The following is a 9,418-nucleotide window of genomic DNA, read 5'->3' on the forward strand; positions in this document are numbered from 1 at the left end:
ATCTTTGATCCACTTATACTTGAGCTTTGTACAAGGAGATAAGAAAGGGTCTATTTTCATTCTTTTGCATGCTGAGTGCCAGTTGGACAAGCACCATTTGTTGAATAGGCTGTCCTTTTTCCATTGAATGTTTATGGCTCCTTTGTCAAAAATCAGGTAACCATATACGTGAGGGATCATTTCTGGATCTTCTATTCTATTCCATTGATCCACATGCCTATTTCTGTACCAGTACCATGCAGTTTTCAGCACAACTTTCTTGTAATATAGCTTGAGGTCAGGGATAGTGATTCCCGCAGATGTTTTCTTGTTGTTGAGGATGGATTTCGCTATTCTAGGTCTCTTGTTGTCCAATATGAAATTGCACATTGATCTTTCCAATTCCATGTAGAAATGTGTTGGAATTTTGATATGGGTTGCGTTGAATCTGTAGATTGCTTTTGGTACGATGGCCATTTTTGAAATGTTGATCTTTCCAATCCATGAGCATGGGAGTGCTTTCCATTTTCTGAGATCCTCCTCTATTTCTTTCTTTAGAGGTTTGAAGAAGGACCTGTGCGATAAGAACTTCAAACCTCTAGAAAGAATGTACTTAAAGATAAGAGATACTCTTTGAAAATACAACTTTTGATTTACTTCCTTAAATCCCCAAGATTGTTCCTTGTTATTTCACGTCGTTTATATACAGTCATTATATTGTAAATCAAACAGTGGATCAATGCAATCCACTAGATATCTCGAATCTTAACATCTTTCTTATTTTTAAAAACAAAGATTAATGTACAAATTTTAAGCATTATTGCATAAAAGTAAACGAATATATTTTTGTCAGTGCTTGAATTTTTTAAAGAGGTTTGATACTCTGCATTAAAATCTTACTCGTTACAGTGAGCATAAAGTACATGTAAAACAGGATGTAACCTGGAATTAGTCAAAGTGTCTTGGTGTGTAAGAATTAAGCATAATGGTTTTTCATTTTCTTTTCTATTTCTTTTCCTGAACTTCATATAGTCTGTGAGATGTTTCTGGAGTGTTCAGAGCTTTCTGGGGTTAGCATACAATTATCAGTGACTGCATATTATGTCTGTTATTTTGTTACTAAGTTATCTCACTCAGGATGATATTCTCTAGATGTAACCATTTTCTTAAGAATTTGGTTAAGTCATTGTTTCTGGTGGCTGAGTAGTACTCCATTGTGTAAATGTACCACAATTTTTGTATCTATTCATCTACTGAAGGACATCTGGGTTCTTTCTAGTTTCTGGCTATTATAAATAGAGCTGCTGTGAACATTGTGGTGCATGTGTCTTTGTTGTATGTTGGAGTGTCTCTGGGGTATATACTCAGAAGTGGAACAACTGGGTCTTCAGGTAGTATTATGTCCAATTTTCTGAGTAATCATCAGATTGATTTTCAGAGTGGTTGTACCAGTTTACAACCCCACCAACGGTGGAGAAGTGTTCCTCTTTCTTCACATCCTCACCAGCATTTGCTGTCATCTGAATTTTTGAACTTGGCCAATCTGATTTGTGTGAGGTGGAATCTCAGGGTAGTTTTGATTTGCATTTTCCTGATGGCTAACGATGTTGAGCAGTTAATCTGTCAAGCACATTTCATAATCAAGATGAACATCACCAAAAATTGCAGAAATTGACATCATGTTTTTAAGAATATTCTGAACTGAGAAACATAATCACTTCTGATTTATTTCTACAAAAATAGACAACTAGACACGAGTCAGGAAGAAATGCATGCACGCATTGGCCTAAGTAATGAAACAGTAAGGCAGATGGGCCTTAATGTGTCCCATAGTTTACATAATACAAAAAAAGTAGACAAGAACAAAATCATTTTAATTTTCAGGTATTTTATATAAATCTATGCAAATAGGAAAAAATCTTGGTCAAACACAAAATCAGTATAGTTAAAAAAAAAAAAAAAAAAACCCAGAACTATAAGTATTCTAATGGTTCCTATAGACAGATCTCATCTACCTTTTTTTGTGTGTAAGTATCATCTAATGTTGCTGGATGACCTCATTATTCTTTTAAATTAAAAAAAAAGGAAAATCTTTACCTCTTTAACTTACATAAAGGTAGGTTTGAAAAATCAGGACCTTTGGACCAAGTAAATAAATTTCATATCTTTTCTAATGTTTTACTGAAGTGGTACAGTTCCTATCTTGTAAATATATCACAATTTTTGTATCCATTCATCTACTGAAAGACATCTGGGTTATTTCCCTATTTTGCGTTCAGCATGTGAGCAATTGAACATTTTGTCATAACAATTAATTAATTTTATGTTGATGTTGCAAACAGAAAGCCTATGAATTAAGAAAGGAGAATAAAGTTTTAAAAATACTCAAGAAAACATTATGATATATTTTAGATGGCAGTCTATAGGTGTATCAGTTGTGCAATACTGAAATTTTCCAGGTCACAATCTAATTTCAAATAGACATCTCAATCTTCACTTGTTTTCTACAGTGGCAGCATACATAGAAACATTCTCCTTTGGAAAAATAATACATATCTCTCAAGTCTCACCTTTAACATTTCTACATACGATTTTGTTAATTTGCATTTATTTTATTAATATATACAAATTTGAGCAAACAGAGTCAAAGGGCAAACATTAACATGAATATTAATTAATAGCAGAGAGCAGAGCACAATATATTAGAGGCTCTGAGGTACAAGAATCAGAAACATGCTTTTCAAATGATGAAATCTCTCCTACAGTTTGATTAAATTTTGGGGAATTCAATGTACAAAATGGAACTCACATTTGATAGTGTACTGCATGCCTCAAATTGGTTACAACACTGAATCTCAAGTATTCTCATAGATATCCAAGGAAAAGTCCTGTAACTTTGTGAGCTGATGTCTGTATTATATAGCATGGTGCTGGCAATCACTTCATAGCCAATGCATATGCTCAGCAAGAATGTATTTAACCTTTTATGGTACCCAGGTAAGCCTAGACATTATCCTAATTAAAGTGCTGTTCAAACCTGAGACCTATCTCATGTGCAAGGACCATTCCATGGCACTATTAATGATAATCTTCTATCTAGACTTGCAAACAGGTGACTAGCATAACTGTACTCTGGGAGGCTCCACAAAGCATCTGACTAAAACAGATATAAAGACCCACTGATAAACATTAGACAGAGCTCATGGAGTCTTGTCAAAGAGTTCGGGGAAGAATTGAGGCACCAGTAAATGATAGGGACTCCAAAAAAAAAAAAAAAAAAAAAAAACATCTGGAAAGAACCCAGATATCCTTCAGAAGATGAATGGATACAAAAATTGTGGTACATTTACACAATGGAATACTACTCAGCCACCAGAAACAATGACTTGACCAAATTCTTAAGAAAATGGCTGCTTCCAGAGAATATCATTCTGAGTGAGATAACCCAGTCAACAAACCTGGACCCTGAGGTCATACCAGAGACTGAAGAACCAGCCAAACAGCACACGATGGACTGGACCAGGCAGTCCTAGAAATATGCAGCAGATATGCAGTTTGGTCTTCATGCAGCTCCAACAACTGAAACAGGGGTTATCCATGACTCTGTTTCATGCCTGTGAGTCTTATTCTCCTAATAGGGCAATTTTGTCTGGCCTCAGTGGGAGAGGATATGCCCACTATTGCAGTAATTGTTAGACCATTGTGGGTTAGGAATCAGCAAATTGGAGGTTGAGAATGGGAGATGGTGCCAATAGAAGTGGACACTATTGTGAAGGGAATTTGTTCCCTAACTAAGCAAGTGAAGGACCTGTATGACAAGAACTTAAAATCTCTAAAGAAAGAACTCGAGGAAGATCTCAGAAAATGGAAAGATCTCACATGCTCATGGACTGGAAAGAACAACATTGTAAAAATGGCCATCTTACCAAAAGCAGTCTACATATTCATGCAATCCCCATCAAATGTGCAATTTCATCTGGAGTAACAATAGACCTAGAATAGTGAAATGCATGCTCAACAACAAGAAAACATTTTCAGGAATCACTATTCCTGACCTCAAGCTATATTACAATGCAATTGTGCTAAAAACTGCATGGTACTGGTACAGAGATAGGCATGTGGATCAATGGAATAGAATAGAAGATCCAGAAATGAGCCCTCATATATATGGTCACTTGATTTTGACAAAGGAGCTGTAAACATTAATAAAAAAAAAGGACAACCTCTTCAACAAATGGTGCTAGTCCAACTGGCAATCAGCATGCAGAAGAATGAAAATAGGCCCTTTCTTATCTCCTTGTACAAAGAACAAGTACAAGTGGATCAAAGATCTCCACATTAAACCAGATACACTGAAATTATTAGAAGAGAAAGTAGGGAAAACCTTAGAACACGTAGGCACAGGAGAAAACTTCCTGAACAGAACACCAACGGCTCATGCTCTAAGGTCAAATATTGACAAATGGGACTTAATGAGATTGCAAAGTTTCTGTAAGGCTAAAAACACTGTCAACAAAACAAAATGGCAGCCAACAGATTGGGAAAAGATCTTTACCAACCCCACATCAGACAGAGGCCTAATATTCTAGTTATACAAAGAACTCAAGAAGCTAGATACCAGAGAATCAAACGACCCTATTAAAAATGGAATACAGAGCTAAACAAAAAGTTCTCAATTGAGGAATATCGAATGATTGAGAAGCATCTAAGGAAGTGCTTGACATAATAAGCCATCAGGGAAATGAAAATCAAGACAACCCTGATATTCTACCTCACACCAGTCAGATTGGCCAAGATCAAAAATTCAGATGACAGCAAATGCTGGTAAGGCTGTGTAAAAAAAGGAACACTTCTCCACTGTTGGTGGGATTGTAAACTGGCACAACAACTCTGGAAATCAGTCTAGCGATTCCTCAGAAAACTGGACCTAGTACTACCTGAAGATCCAGTTATTTCACTGCTGGGCATATATCCCAGAGAAGCTCCAACATACAACAAAGACACATGCACCAGAATGTTCACAGAAGCCCTATTTATAATAGCCCGAAGCTGGAAAGAACCCAGATGTCTTTCAGTAGATTAATGGATACAAAAATTGTGATATATTTACACAATGGAGTACTACTCATCTATCAGAAACAATGACTTTACAAAATTATTAAGAAAATGGATGCATCTAGAGAATATCATCCTGAGTGAGATTACCCAGTCACAAAAGAAGAGACATAATATGCAGTCACTGATAATTGGATACTAACCCCTGACAGCTCTGAACACCCTAGAAACAACTCACAGACTATATAAAGTTCAAGAAAAAAAAGGAAAATGAAGAAACATTATGCTTAATCTTTACACACCAAGAAAACTTTGATTAATTCCAGGTTACGTCTTCTTTTACATGTACTTTATTCTCTTTGTAACTAGTAAGATCTTAATGCACACTGTCAAACCTTTAGAAAAACCAGGTACTGACAAAAATGTATTCTTATACTTTTATGCAAAAATGCTTAAAATCTGTACATTTATCTTTGCTTTTCTAAATAAAGTTGTTCAATTAAAAATAATAAACATCCAGACTTAGCTGTTAACCCCTATTCTGACTAAAAATAAATTGAATCTAGTTACAACAGTGATGATACTAAAACAAAAAAAAAATTGGACACTAGAAGTAAACAAGTGTTGCAAATCGAATGTTAAATGAATAAATATATTAATTAACAGAGAAAAAATAAAGTGAAGAGTCCCAATGCTTGGAAGCAAAGTGCTGATTCTAAACTCAATCACCACTTTTACAATCATTTACAGAACAGGAAAGAAGTCTCTTTGTAACTTCTAAAGGGTATCATCTAACCTGATTTTGAAGCAAATGATGTCAAATCTCTTGTCATTTCAAGTGTCCTTTGCTATTTTCTAAAGTAGACATGAAAGTTGCTGGCTGCAGCGAAGTAGTGAGAGGCAGAAATATGGGCTCTGGATGAACATTTTTGATCTTAATTAAGATATGAACATGAGGTAAGATTATGATTACAACAGAGAGAGTATAACATCCTTCATCAATCAGTTGATAAATAGATTAGAAAATAATGAAAGGTAAAGTTTTCCAGTATAATGCTAAGTTAGAAACAACTGCAAGAAAGTTTGAGTCTTGTGATTTTCAAAATTACCTCTTATGAATGTACATCAAAATAATTGTCAGTGTTTTATGAAGTAAAGTTTAAGGAAAAGCCAAAGATCTAGAGCCCCTGAAATTTTATTGAGGAACCCTAAGGGCTTTTCTAGTATCATATTTTCCTTACATCTCCCCCCTCTATCATGGGGACAAGGCTAGGCCAAGTTCCCTTCTCCACCCCCAGGAACATTCTTGAGTAAAAAAATTCTCAGAATTTACTACCTGACCCTCTTAAAAGTCCCAGGTAGAGTTTAAATGTGAGTCGTGCTTGTCAGCCAATAGATTTAAAGGTTAATATGCTTAGTCAATAAGTTTGAACTGTAACTTTGTTGATGTAACCAGTGCCCCTAAATAGTATTAAAATTATTAACCTACTTGTAATAGCCATTCCAGGTCACCCTCTAGTCACTCACCATGAGGGGATAATTGATGATTAACAGTGATGCACTGGGAAAATAGGCCTCCTGTGTTTGCATTAAACTCCAATCTCCTGTCTAATTGGGGGGTCTCCCAGTAGGTAATACTCACTTCATGTCTTATACTAGTTGAGGCTGAGAAAGACTCTCATCTTTACTACATGTCTTCTTCATTTGAAGACACACTCTAAACTTGTATCCTTGTTTCATTTGACATGAAGTTCTGACAGGTGCAGGCTATACACAAATAAGACATTTTAAGACAGTCAAACTTTGTGATCTCCCCTTAAAGACCTTCTTACTATGCATATTCCCCAGCCTCTTTGTTCCTCTCCTCTGTTCCTGTCCCTGTCTTCCCCTTCCATTGTCTATGAGCCACTGCCATTGATTTTAATTCATTGGGAGGTTTTCTCCAATTCTAAATACATGATCAAGGTAAATTCTTACTTGGTTATAGCTGCCCTCATCACCCTCTTTCATGATCTTGGATACTCCACCCTATCCATGTAAATAGGAAAACTCATATCTCTGAGTGCCTCCAAAAAGAAACTGGACAGAGCATAAACTAATGGCTTGACAGTACACATGAAAGCTCTAAAACAAAAAGAATCACATACACCCAAGAAAAACAGATAGTAGGAAATAATCAAATTCAGAGCTGAAATCAACCAAATACAAACAAAATGAACTATACAAAGAATCAACATAACCAGGAGCTGGTTCTTTGAGAAAATTTATTGATAAACATTTTTTATCAAACAATAAGATTGATGAACACTTAGCCAGATTAACTAGAGGGCACAGTAAGAGTTTCCAAATTAACAACATCAGAAATGAAAGGGCAAATATAACAACAGAACCTGAAGAAATTCAAGATGTCAGCATATTTCTACTACAAAAGTCTCTAATCAATAAAACTGGATAATCTTGAGGAAATGGAGAAAATTTTATGAAAATACCATGTACCATCTTAAATCAGGATCAGGTCAACCATCCAAACAGCTCTATTATCCTGAAAGAAATAGAAACAGTCCTCCAAAGCCTTCCAAATTAAAAGAGCTCAGGAACAGATGGGTTTAGTGCAGAATTCTATTAGACATCCATAGAAGACCTAATACCAATATTCTCCAAATTATTGCACAAAACAGAAACAAAGGGAATGCTATCAATCTCATTCTTTGAAACCACAATTATGCTCATTCCTACACCATACAAAGGTTCTACAAAGTATGAGAACTTTAGACCAATGAAATACTTGCAAACCGAACTCAAAAACACATTAAAATAATCATTCACCATGATCTACTAGGCTTCATTCCAAAAGTGCAAGGGTAGTTCAACATATAAAAATCTATCAATATAATCCACTATATAAATAAACTAATAGAAATAAAAACACATGATCATCTCACTAGATACTAAGGAGTCATTTGAAAAAAATTAACACCCCTCCATGTTAAAAGTCTTGGAAAGATCAGGAGTTTAAGGCCCATACTTAAGCATAGTAAAAGCATTAATCAGCAAATAACTAGCCAACATCGAACTCAATGGAGAGAAACTTGAAGCAATTCCACTAAAATCAGGGACTAGACAAGGCTGCCCATTCTCTCCCAACCTATTCATTATGGAACTGGAAGTACCAGACAGCAAAATGAGGTCAAAGAGATACAAATTTGAAAGGAAGAAGTCAAAATATTACTATTTGCAGTTGGTAGATATTATATTTAAGTGATTCCTAACATTCCACCAGAGCACTTCCACAGCTGATAAACAACTTCAGCAAAGTAGGTGGATATAAAAATAACTGGAATAAATTATTAGCTTTCATAAAAAGGCTGAGAAAGAAATTAGAGAAACAACACTCTTCACAATAGTCACAAAGAATATGAAATATCTTGGTGTGACTGTAATCAAGAAAGTAATGGATCTGTATGACAAGAACTCTAAGTCACTGAAGAAGGAAGTTGAAGAAAACCTCAGAAAGAGGAAAGATGTCTCATGCTCATAGATTGGAAGGATCAACATATTAAAAATAGCCATCTTGCCTAAAGCAATCTACAGATTCATGAAATCCCCATCAAAATTCCAACTCAATTCTTTATAGAGTTAGAAAAAGCAATTTGCAAATTCATTTGGAATAACAAAAACCTAAGATATCAAAAATTATTCTCAACAATGAAAGAACTTCAAGGGATCACCATTCATAATCTCAAGCTGTATTACACATCAATTTTGATAAATTCTTCATGATACTGGTACAGAGATGAGCAGATAGATTAAAGGAATATAATTGAAGACCCAGAAATAAACCCTCACAGATATGTTCACTTGATCTTTGACAAAGGAGCTGAAAACATTCAGTGGAAAAAGGACAGCCTCTTTAACAAATGGTGTTGGTTCAACTGGCAGTCAGCATGCAGAAGAATGCAAATTAATTCATTATTATCTTCTTGTACAAAGCTCAAGTGCAAGTGTATTAAAGAGCTCCACATAAAACCAGGAACACTGAAAAAAAATAGAACAGAAAGTGAGGAAGAACTTAAAACACATAGGCACAGGGGAAAATTTCCTGAACAGAACAATGGCTTATGCACTAAGATCAAGACTAGGATCTCATAAAATTGCATAGCTTCTGTAATGCAAAGGACCCTTCCAAAAGGACAAAATGGCAACTTTTGGGAAAATATCTTTACTAATCTAACAACTGATAAATGGCTAGTATCCAATATATACAAAGAACTCAACAAGTTAGACTCTAGATAACCCAATAATCCTAATAAAATGTAGTACATAGATATACAGAGTATTCTCTACTGAGGAATATCGAGTGGCTGAGAAGAACCTAAAGAGATGT

Source organism: Micromys minutus (genome assembly GCF_963924665.1).
Source record: "Micromys minutus genome assembly, chromosome: 16".
NCBI classification, from domain to species: domain Eukaryota; kingdom Metazoa; phylum Chordata; class Mammalia; order Rodentia; family Muridae; genus Micromys; species Micromys minutus.